The sequence below is a fragment of the Protobothrops mucrosquamatus genome, unplaced genomic scaffold, assembly GCF_001527695.2.
Source record: "Protobothrops mucrosquamatus isolate PMUCROS unplaced genomic scaffold, P.Mucros_1.0 scaffold_99, whole genome shotgun sequence".
Lineage (NCBI taxonomy): Eukaryota > Metazoa > Chordata > Lepidosauria > Squamata > Viperidae > Protobothrops > Protobothrops mucrosquamatus.
In genome coordinates, this window is record NW_015386175.1 from 1608343 (window position 1) to 1618542 (window position 10200).

Below are 10200 nucleotides of genomic sequence, written 5' to 3' on the forward strand. Positions count from 1 at the left end.
CACAAGGCTTGAGATGCTCCAGGGCCCAGCCTGGTGCCCAAGCCTGGACACTGAATGGTGTATGAGGGGAAGGTGAGTTCTGGCACCTGGACTCAAGGCGCCTTACACTTCCATATCCTGCAAGGAAAAAGGTGGATCAGGATAGACTAGAGGAACCTCTTCACCTAGGGCAGGGGTGTCAAACTCGCAACGTCATGTGACGTGTGACAACATATCGTGACTTTTTTTCCATTGCCAGCAATGGGGTGGGCACAGTTTTGGCATGACGCACCCGGCCTGCGGGCCGGCAGTTTGACACTCCTGAGCTAGGGCTTTTGTTTTGTTTTGTTTTGGTCTTCCTTGCCTAAGTTTAGAAGTGACACACTAGTAAGGCTCCTAGGAGGAGGTTATTGTGCTATGTCAGACTAAGTTACAGACGTTGTATTTCCCTTCCAGCATCCCTAGGGCATCCTTGTTTTTTTTCCTCCAGAGATACCAGGCCTTACAAGGCATCTGATATAGGTATGTCAACATTCCAGAAAATGTGGGTATGCAAAACAGAGGAGACAGGATAGTTTCAGGATTCTTTGCAAATATGGAAAGTCAGTTCCTTCTAGCTGGATTCAATAACTGAGGACACAGGATAGGTGTGCTCCCAATTCCCAACATAATGAAGCCTATGTAGTTCCAATATCTCAGGGGCTGCCACAAAGAAGAGGGTGTCAAGCTATTTTCCAAGGCGCCTGAAGGCAGGACAAGAAGCAACAGGTGGAAACTAAGCAAGGAGAGAAGCAACCTAGAACTAAGGAGAAACTTCCTAACAGTTAGAACAATTAACCAGTGGAACAACCTGCCTCCAGAAGCGGTGAATGCTTCAACACTGGAGGTTTTTAAGAAGAGACTGGACAGCCATTTGTCCGAAATGGTATAGGGTTTCCTGCCTGAGCAGGGGGTTAGACTAGATGACTTCCAAGGTCCCTTCCAACTTTACTATTATTACTATTATTACTATTATTATTATTATTTTTAGTTATTTGGCCCTTAAAATCTGCCCCTTTAAAGCTAAGTAGCAATAGGCCCAGGACATTCCTATACTCTGCTCTTGCCAGTTTCCAGCCAAGGCTTGCAGTTTGTTTAATGTACCCTGTAGTTCCCAGATTACTTTTGTCTCTAGGAACAGCTTTTTTGAATCAAGCCCTTCCCACATTTAATATCCTGGCTCAGATGTTGTAGCCCAAAAGCAGAAGGAATCTGGTAGTGTGTGGCTTTTTTATTCTCAGCCAAAACATCATAGGGTGGTATTGTGAGGAAAAAGGGAGAGCACACACTATGTCTACCCTCTTGAGCTGCTGTTACAAAAAGTGGAATACAAATCTGATGAAATCAAGGCAATAAATGCATACAATGTACTCTAGATGCTGGAGATATAGTTTAGAACAGGGGTAGTCAACCTTGGCTCTTTTATGACTCGTGGACTTCAACTCCCAGAATTCCTGAGCCAGGCTCAGGAATTCTGGGAGTTGAAGTCCACGAGTCATAAAAGAGCCAAGGTTGACTACCCCTGGTTTAGAAGCTAATGTACTCAGGAATGCCTGGCAGGAGGAGAATGAGGGGGTCCAGCTGTTGTGAGATTTTTAATAAAATAAAATACTGGGCTAAGACAAGAAGGGGAGTAAATTGAATTTTGGGTGGACTTGCAAAATATCAACTAAGATTTAAAGGGAGGAAAATTAGTGATGGATGATCTTTGTATATGAAGAATGAGGAAGGGCTGGGAAATTCTTGCCTGAGATAGGATTAATTTTACAGTCAAGAGTTTCCCTTCAGGAAATTTTCACAAGGCCCAAGACAGTCCAGTTATTGAAGCAGCCTCTCTTCTACTCCACTCTCCTTCCATATCTGACATCCCTTCCGCAAATAACCCCAAAAGGAAGGATGTTGGCTCAATGGAGTTTCCTGCTCCAACAGCTGTCATGCAGGACCATTGTCTATGAGATCTTTACAGACATGGCTTCACTAGTTTCTCCTACCTAATGGAATGGGTCCGCTTCCATAACACTGGGAAAAGCAAAGGCCTTTTTTTAGAAGGAGAACAGAAGCTAAGTAAGTTTTAGCTGCAAGTTTTGTGCTGTTTCAGAATTCACAGCATGCTGCCATTTTTTCCACCCCCTTTCTCTGTTTATACTCTTAAAATAGTGTACAGCAATTGTAAAGCAACATTACTGCTATATAGTGCAGGCAAAACAGGAAATCTTCCTGTGGAAGCAGTCTTTCTATTCCCCCCACCTCACTTCCTCTCCCCCCCCATCCACTGGAAATGGAGAGACTCTCATTATCCAAAGATAACAAACAGGCAGCAGTATGGATACTAGATCAATGAGTATTTCAGGTTTGTAGCCCAAAAGGTTTACTTGCATCTGAGAACGAAACTAGTATTTACTTCTTCAATGTAGAGTCATTAAAAACACATCTGCTCAAAACCAGAAAAATTATACTGTAATAAAGATGAACAAAACTACAGAGGTTTGTAAAAAAAAAAAAAAAGCCCAGACTCATAAAACAGAATAGTTAATTCAGTCTCATGTAGACTTGTACTCTATATCAGTGGTGGCGAACCTATGGCACAGGTGCCAGAGGCGGCACTCAGAGCCCTCTCTGTGGGCACGTGCGCTATCGCCCCAGTCCTAGGCCTTCAGCTGGGTTTTATAAAACCTTTTCGCTTTAGGCCTCCGCCGCCGTGTACAAAAAAAAAAAAAAAGGTTCAATCAATCAGTCAATTTCAACTTCTTGCGGGGAAAAAAAGATCTTGCAAAGTTGGAATTGATTGATTGAACTTTTTAGTCCCACCCAGTCTGCTGTTACCACCACAGCCACGCCCACCCAATGGGCCACACCCACCCAGCACCCGATGCATAAGTGGGTTTTGGGTTGCAGTTTGGGCACTCAGTCTCTAAAAGGTTCGCCATCACTGCTCTATATTGTGGATGAAAGGTGGTAGGGTGGATGTGGTAGAAGAGGCAGCCTATAGATATTTTTAAAAAAAATAAATATAGGTTGTGCTCACTTAGCAACCCTAATTGGGGCAAGCAACTCTGCCGTTAAGCAAAGCAGCTGCTCAGTGGGAAGCCGGATGACCACGGTTGTGTTTTCTGGCTGGAAACAGACAGGACTACACAGTAAAACACAGTTTTACACCTTCAACTGTCGCTTGCCTCCTAACCACTCCCCTGCCCTTTGGAATGCTCCACTGCCTGCTTACTGTTTTGTACACATAGAAAGCAATGCCATTGTGGCACAGCTGGGGCGGGGAGCTATGGAAACAGCTTACAGTACTTTCTTGAAATCTCTCTAATCTCTCTGCTTTGTGAGGAGAATGGAGAGAAAAAGAACCAAGTGATTTTTTTGTAGGCACTCTCTCCTACAAGTCAGCTCAAGAGAGCTTACTCTCTTGAAATCTCTCCAATCTCTTCTCTAGAAGAGATACCCTACCTTGCTTTATTTCTCTTCCCTCTTCCCAAGAGAGATTGGAGAGAAAGAGATTTCAAGAGAGTACTGTAAACTGTGTAGCACATTTGTGGCTCCCAGCCCCAGGCTGCCAGTGTGATCACATTGCTTTCAGTGTAGGGAAGAGCAAACAGCTTATTGTCTTGCAACCCCTTCCTCTCTGATATCTCTGTTTTGCAAAGGGGAATAAAAGAAAAAAAAATACAGGTCACATACAGGACAGCACATACTGCCTGTAATGCCAATATTGTGACAAGGATACTATGAAGGTTGTTATGGTTGTAAATTAGTCATACAATTATTATTTTTTAATTGGTATTTTATTTTCATGGTAACAGCGAAGGTCACTGATTGAGTGGTCAATAAGCAACGACTATCTGTATAATTCCTGGGCATTCCTTGTTTCTAGTTTGAAGGTTTTCTTACACACCTGATTTACAAGCTTACACAATGTAAAGCAACAGAACCTTCTATGTAAACATTTAACCCAGTCTAATCCATGGTTTTTTGCTGGTATTATTATCACAACCAGATCTGGTTCTAATTTGACCTGAGAAGGAGTTCCTGAACACTTAGCCAAAGCATTTATTGTACCAGTCACCTCAGTGCACGTACACGTTTATACAGAGAAAGAAAGAAAAAATACCCATGGCAGTTACACAGATGCTACGAAGTCAGGGCATAGAGGGAGTTGTGATCTGGAGCACAAAGGGCAGCACAGCCCCTGTGGCCTTGGGCTCTGTGCTTCCCAGGACTTTGACCCAACTTGACTATTCAGTTGGCACAGTTTACTCAACGCATCTCATATACTCGGGATTTAAGAGTCACTTTACCCCTTTTAAGTGAAGGCTGGATATATTTGGCTTACCCATTGGTTATTCAGTAAAGTGAATGTCCTGGATCTACATAGCATTCTGGACTACAAATTAGCCATATTGGGTGAGCTCACATACAGTAGCAGGTTTGAAACTACAATTAGCTAGAGCAGGATGCAGCCTTGCACACAAGCAAAACCGCTCTGCTGCGTGGTGTCTCGGTGCCAGCATTTGTCTGGAGGGCAGCTGTGTGCTCCAGCGAGAGCTGCCATTTAAGTTTTCCACAGGGCCCCATAACCAGGCTCCATCATGGGGAATAAAATGGCCTCTCTCAAGTACCTGACAATAATTCAGGCAAGTAAGCAAAGCGGTCCCTGGAGCCAGGAAGGAACCACCTGCCTTAGAATGCAGCTGCCACTTCTGAGAGAGAGAGAGAGAGAAAGGGAGGAAGAGAGAAGGAATATGTGGAATAATTCATTGTCCTCCTGCCTCTCGTTCAAAAGTCATATTGGGGCAATGTTTTTATTGGGCCCAACGCAAAGGTCGCTAAATCCACGCAGGCTTTGGAAATCTCCCGATCTTTCTGGAAAAAAGGTTACACGCAGTTGATCGGGAGAAAGGGGAAAAAAAGCGATTGGCTGGTTTAGGGTTTAAGCCAGCAAGGCTTCTCCAGCTTGAGGAATGTGGGCGGAGGCTGCAGACATTCAGATGAGGGTCTACCAGGTGATCGCGTACAAGAGGCGGAAGGAGAAGCGGAAATCCTTTGTGCTGCAAAAGAAGGCGACGGCGAGATCGCCTCCTCCTGCCACCACCCCACCCGCTGCCCTCCGGCCCTTATAAAGGCAATTTTTTTTCCTGCCCTGAAGGGAAAGGAAGCAGGGCAAGTTCGGACAGAGCCATATAAGGCAAACAGAGCGACAGACTTTAGACCTCAGAACCAGCCAGATCTTAGGAAACCGCACACGAGTAGCAATTATGCAGGATCGAATCTCGCTTATCTCGAACACGTCACATCAAAGGCAGAAAGAACAGAGCGTCCTTTTCCTAAAAAAAAAATAAAATCCCAGCCTCCCCCCTCCACCCCGAGTAAATAGACCGAGGGACACAGGCGCCCAATCTGCCCTCTGCCCGGCAAAGCCAAGTTGGGGTTCTAAATGGGGCGTTTGTGTGTGTGTGTACACAATCGGTGGGTGGAAAAGCACGTTCCTCACTTCAATCATAGGGAAGGAGCGCCCTGGCTCCGGTCGCTAAGCGTCGAAACATGCAAGGCGAGGAGCGGCCGCCTTTCCTGAACCTACGGCGAGCTGCTCTTCGTGCCTGCGCTGCCGAGGAGACGAGCGACTCCCACCGGGGACCGCGGCATCGCCTGACCCCGGCCACCTTCTCGCCCCTGTATCCCCCACGGGAGCCGGCCGGATCGCTGCTGGGGCAGCGGAGCGAGTCCCCAATCCAGAAAATGGCATCGCTGTCTGGCGTGGACCTTTGCAAGGTGTGCGATTGCGAGGCCCGCCTTTCTGCCTTCGGCCGGGCGAGACCGGCTTCGTAAATCGCGATCTGCTTCGAAATGCTGAAAGAATGAATGGACGCTGATGCGTCCCTGCGTGTTGTGAGAGATTGGCAGTTGAACAAACAGTTTAAACTCTCGAAGCGAATTTCAATGAAAGAAAAGAAGTAGCCAACTCGGGCAAAAGCTATGACAGCTGAGCTAATGCAGGGTTAGGCCTCTGCCCAGTCCTATTTTTCATACGTGGGAAAGCTTGAAAGACCCACCTAATTAGAGAAAAAAATCGTGTAGGGACACAGACATATTTGATTTAAACAACTTATTAAGAACTGCACACTTTCATGTCGTTATGAAACCCACCCTTGTTTGTTTCCACATACAGTAGACATCTCTGCTAATTGCATTGGGAACAATACCAAAGTGATGTATTGATGCACCCATAGCAGGCATTCATCAAAAAGCCAAGGACATCTCTGCAGCAGTGAGCCATCTTGACATGAGCAGTGTTTGATCTGTGTGTTATCCACAACCAATGTGAGTGCACTTGGGCGTTATCCAAGCTGCTGCAAAAGATTCTGTTTTTACTACTTAGCAAGTCTTGCTGACAGTATTGGGACTTACTAAGTGTATAAGTAGGTTCAGTCACTGCGTTGAGCCATACTATTTAAAGTCAGCTTTAATTGTATTTTTGTAAACCATCCTCAGTGGGGAAACATGCATATATGCAAGCAGAAGTTACCTAGCTTTAGTGTCGCAGATTACATCAATCTGGTCATTCCAGTTTGGAAATATAATTGTAAAACTGTCCTGTGAGCCCAGTCAAGTGAGTATTAATCCAAAAATGGTGAAATAAGTCATGTTTAATGCAACATGTGAACCCATCTGTATGTCCTTTGGGTTGTGCTTCAAACCCAGGCACTCATGTGGCTTATGGAAAGACACTCTACATCTGTATAACAAAAACACCTTTCTTTTGTGAGTATGTTTTGAGCTCGAAAAGATTCTCATTTTCAGGAAACAGGCATAATGTGTTTTGTGCTGGTCTGCATAGGAAAAAGGTAGCAGAAGAAAAGAAATGCATCTGTACCACAGGGGAAATAACAGCTCTATCACACTGCTAGTTTTTCAGACACACAAAAGCAAGCGCTCAATGTATTGCATTTGGACAGAAGGCAGCTTCCAAATTGCTCGGAGATCTTGGGAAAGGAGCAGCAGGTGAGCTTTTAAACTCCTGCTGGTCCCAGCAGATTTGCTGCTTGTGTGATGTTGGAGAAAGAGCTCTCTAGAATAAGAAAAAGACAGTTAAATGGTTTGGGTAGCTATGATGGTTGCTATCTCTGAGGCAAGAGAGCAGGGTCAAAAGAGGCTCTGCCATAAAGTCACCGGATCCTGGGATGATCAACACGAGGAGGTGTATTCCTGAGAATTACACAAGAAATATACTGGATCTTATGGCTCACTTGGCTAAGGACGTCTCAGCTTAAAGCCAAAATGGCATTACTCAGCTTCAGCTTCCATGGACCTCAGAAAAACCCCTCCAAGCAACCCAGAGTTAATGGCACATTGACCTCTGCTGACGGCAAGAGGGTAGTGCAACTACTATCCCAGTATTTCTACCAGGCTATTTATTCCTGATGCAGGACCAGCCCAGCGATTTGCAGAGAAATTATACACAATTCATAATGAGAAAACACAAATGCATCTGCTCTACAAATTTATCGCCCTAAAGGTATGTGTATAGTGAGGATATGGGATAAATCAGAGCTCAGTTTGGCAAAACTGTGGCTGACACTCTTGAAGATAAACAAATAGGATACTTTCTAGGACAGTGATGGCGAACCTTTTAGAGACCGAGTACCCAAACTGCAACCCAAAACCCACTTATGCTTCGTCGGGTGCCGGGTGGGTGTGGCCCATTGGCTGGGTGTGGCCAATTGGGGGTGTGTGGCCCATTGGGTGGGCGTGGCTGCAGTGGTAACGACAGACTGGGTGGGACTAAAAAGTTCAGTCAATTCCAACTTTGCAAGATCTTCCCCCCCCCCCCCCGCAAGTTGAAATTGACTGATTGAATCTTTTTTTTTTTTGCACATGGGGGCGGAGGCCTAAAGCGAAACGGTTTTATAAAACCCAGCTGAAGGCCTAGGACTGGGGCAACAGGCGCGTGCCCACAGAGAGGGCTCTGAGTGCTGCCTCTGGCACCCGTGCCATAGGTTCGCCACCACTGTCCTAGGAAATGAGGTGGGAGTCACGTATTCTGACCAGGATCCTGAGATTATATTTTGAGTGCAAGGATGAATTCTGTGATGGGCAGTCTGGAGAACTTGATTCATCTGGACTTGACTCCCCATTTCTTTGAGCAAAACAATCCCAGCAGGGCCCTAGAAGTAGCCTCCTCCTCCTCCTCCTCCTAGCAGCCACAAGGTTCTCCAGCTTCATTAATCCACCAGCTATGATTTCTCCAAGCAGAGATGGTCTGTAAAGCTATTCCTGCTCCTCATGGAGCTGGGGGCTGGGCTCTCACTGTATGTGCTCAGCGCTGAACGGCGGTTGGCTGGCGTCCAATTAGGCTAGCATTGCAGGGAGGCTGAGGAGACTCGTAGACCCAGACCTGTCAGTTCTTCCACTCAGAACTTGCTGAGCAGGAGGCGAGGACACTGGAGCAGGGAATCGCAGCCCACATAAGCACTGTCAGTAACTGAAACCTGAACCTTTCCCAAAGAGCGGTGCTGGGACCGTTCTCTTATTTGATTCCCTGCTTTTCCCACTCAGACACAGCTGACCTGCCTGCTCCCCTCCACCCCCCCCCCCACAAGTGCCCCTGGTGAAGGAGGAGCAGCGGCTTCCCACTGAATTCCAATATATTAAGAGAAATTAGAAAAGGCAGGTTGGGGAAACAGTGGCATCTCCCCCTCTCTCGCTCAGTATCTATTCCCAAGCCTTGAACAGCAAAGGTTCACTTAACCTTCATTTTGGAAGGTTAATTACACAGACGCGTGTGAGTGTGTTTATGGAGCCTGACGCGGCTAGGTAAGCAGGGGGGAAACTGCAGCTTCCGTAAAAAAAAAATGGGGCTCCCTATAGGAAGCTTCAGCTGCTGCTCTTTGGACAGCCCAACCCTGGCCTCTATTGGGGAAAGAAAGGTCAGGCGAGGGGCATCCAAAGATTCAAGAAACAGGGCTGCAGACAGCCCCTAAGCACAAAGCAGGCATCTCCCCCCCTGGATAGTAGCAGCTCTCTCTCCCCCTTTAAAATTTTCAGGCTGACCTGGTAACTACAAGGGAAAGGGCCACATGGGGAAGGGAGGGCAGCCCCCATCTGCCTCGAAAGAGCCCCAGGATTCAAGGTGAGGATTCTCTCGCCGGAGGGCGGAGGGCAGCCATGACATCAATTATTCCAGATTGGACAAGAGGAAAGTGCACCGGCAGCCTTCACCCCTGAGCCGTGGCCTGTTTCCTAATGGCCTTTAGTGCCGGCCAGTGAGTGCCGGTGGTGTGGCTTTTCAATTATTCATCAGGAGGTGGCAGCTTTTAAAACAGATGCTGCATTAGCTGAGCAGGGAGACAGCAGGCAAAAGCCCCCCAAGCTGCTGCCAGGAGGAGGGGAGGGGAGAGGAGGGGAGGGCGACTGGACTTCCCAGCAAGGGGAGGGCTATTCCAGGAGTTAACAGCTTGACAAAATGCCGGACGTTTTCCCATCAATACGAGTCCCTCGGGTAGCAAAGAAGGGTTAGAACACACACACATGTACACAACTCGGCAGGAGTCTCCGCCTTGGAAATTGACAAGCAAAGTAGTTTATAGAAAGGAAACATCTTGGAAAAAGGAGCAAAATGTCCCATTACAAAAAGGGATGCCGTACTAAGAGCACCCCCTGAGTTACCTATATGTATGTGACTAGCCTGTTTTTCCACAGTGTTTTCTGAAAAATGTGACACAGCTAGAAGCGTAGCCCTTTGGTGGTGGTGGTGGCGGCGGCGGCTGCTGCTGCTCGGAATGAACCAAAAGGCATCGTGTTTCGAACGAAATCTCTCCCTCCCTTCCCCACCGACAACTCACCAGACTTGCCTGCCACAGCGACGACGTTTAAGTGCCACCAAAAGCGAGAAAAGCTAAACTAACGACAGACATTGAGGGCAATCCACAACACACCATCCCCAGCCACGAGAGCGTCTTACTAGCCATCCAAATGACATACATGCACCTGGGCATCTCCGCACACACGTGCACACAAGGAGCGGGCCACCTGCCTGCGTGTGAGCGTCACAATGCAACCAGGTGCCTGTTCCAGGGGCGGGCAAAAATATGGACCCTAGGGAGGGCGGGTGGGTGGGGGAGCTAGTTGTGTTCAAAGAGAAGAGGACTGGGGATTGCAGGAGAAAGCTTGGCCCCTGGTCCTTCA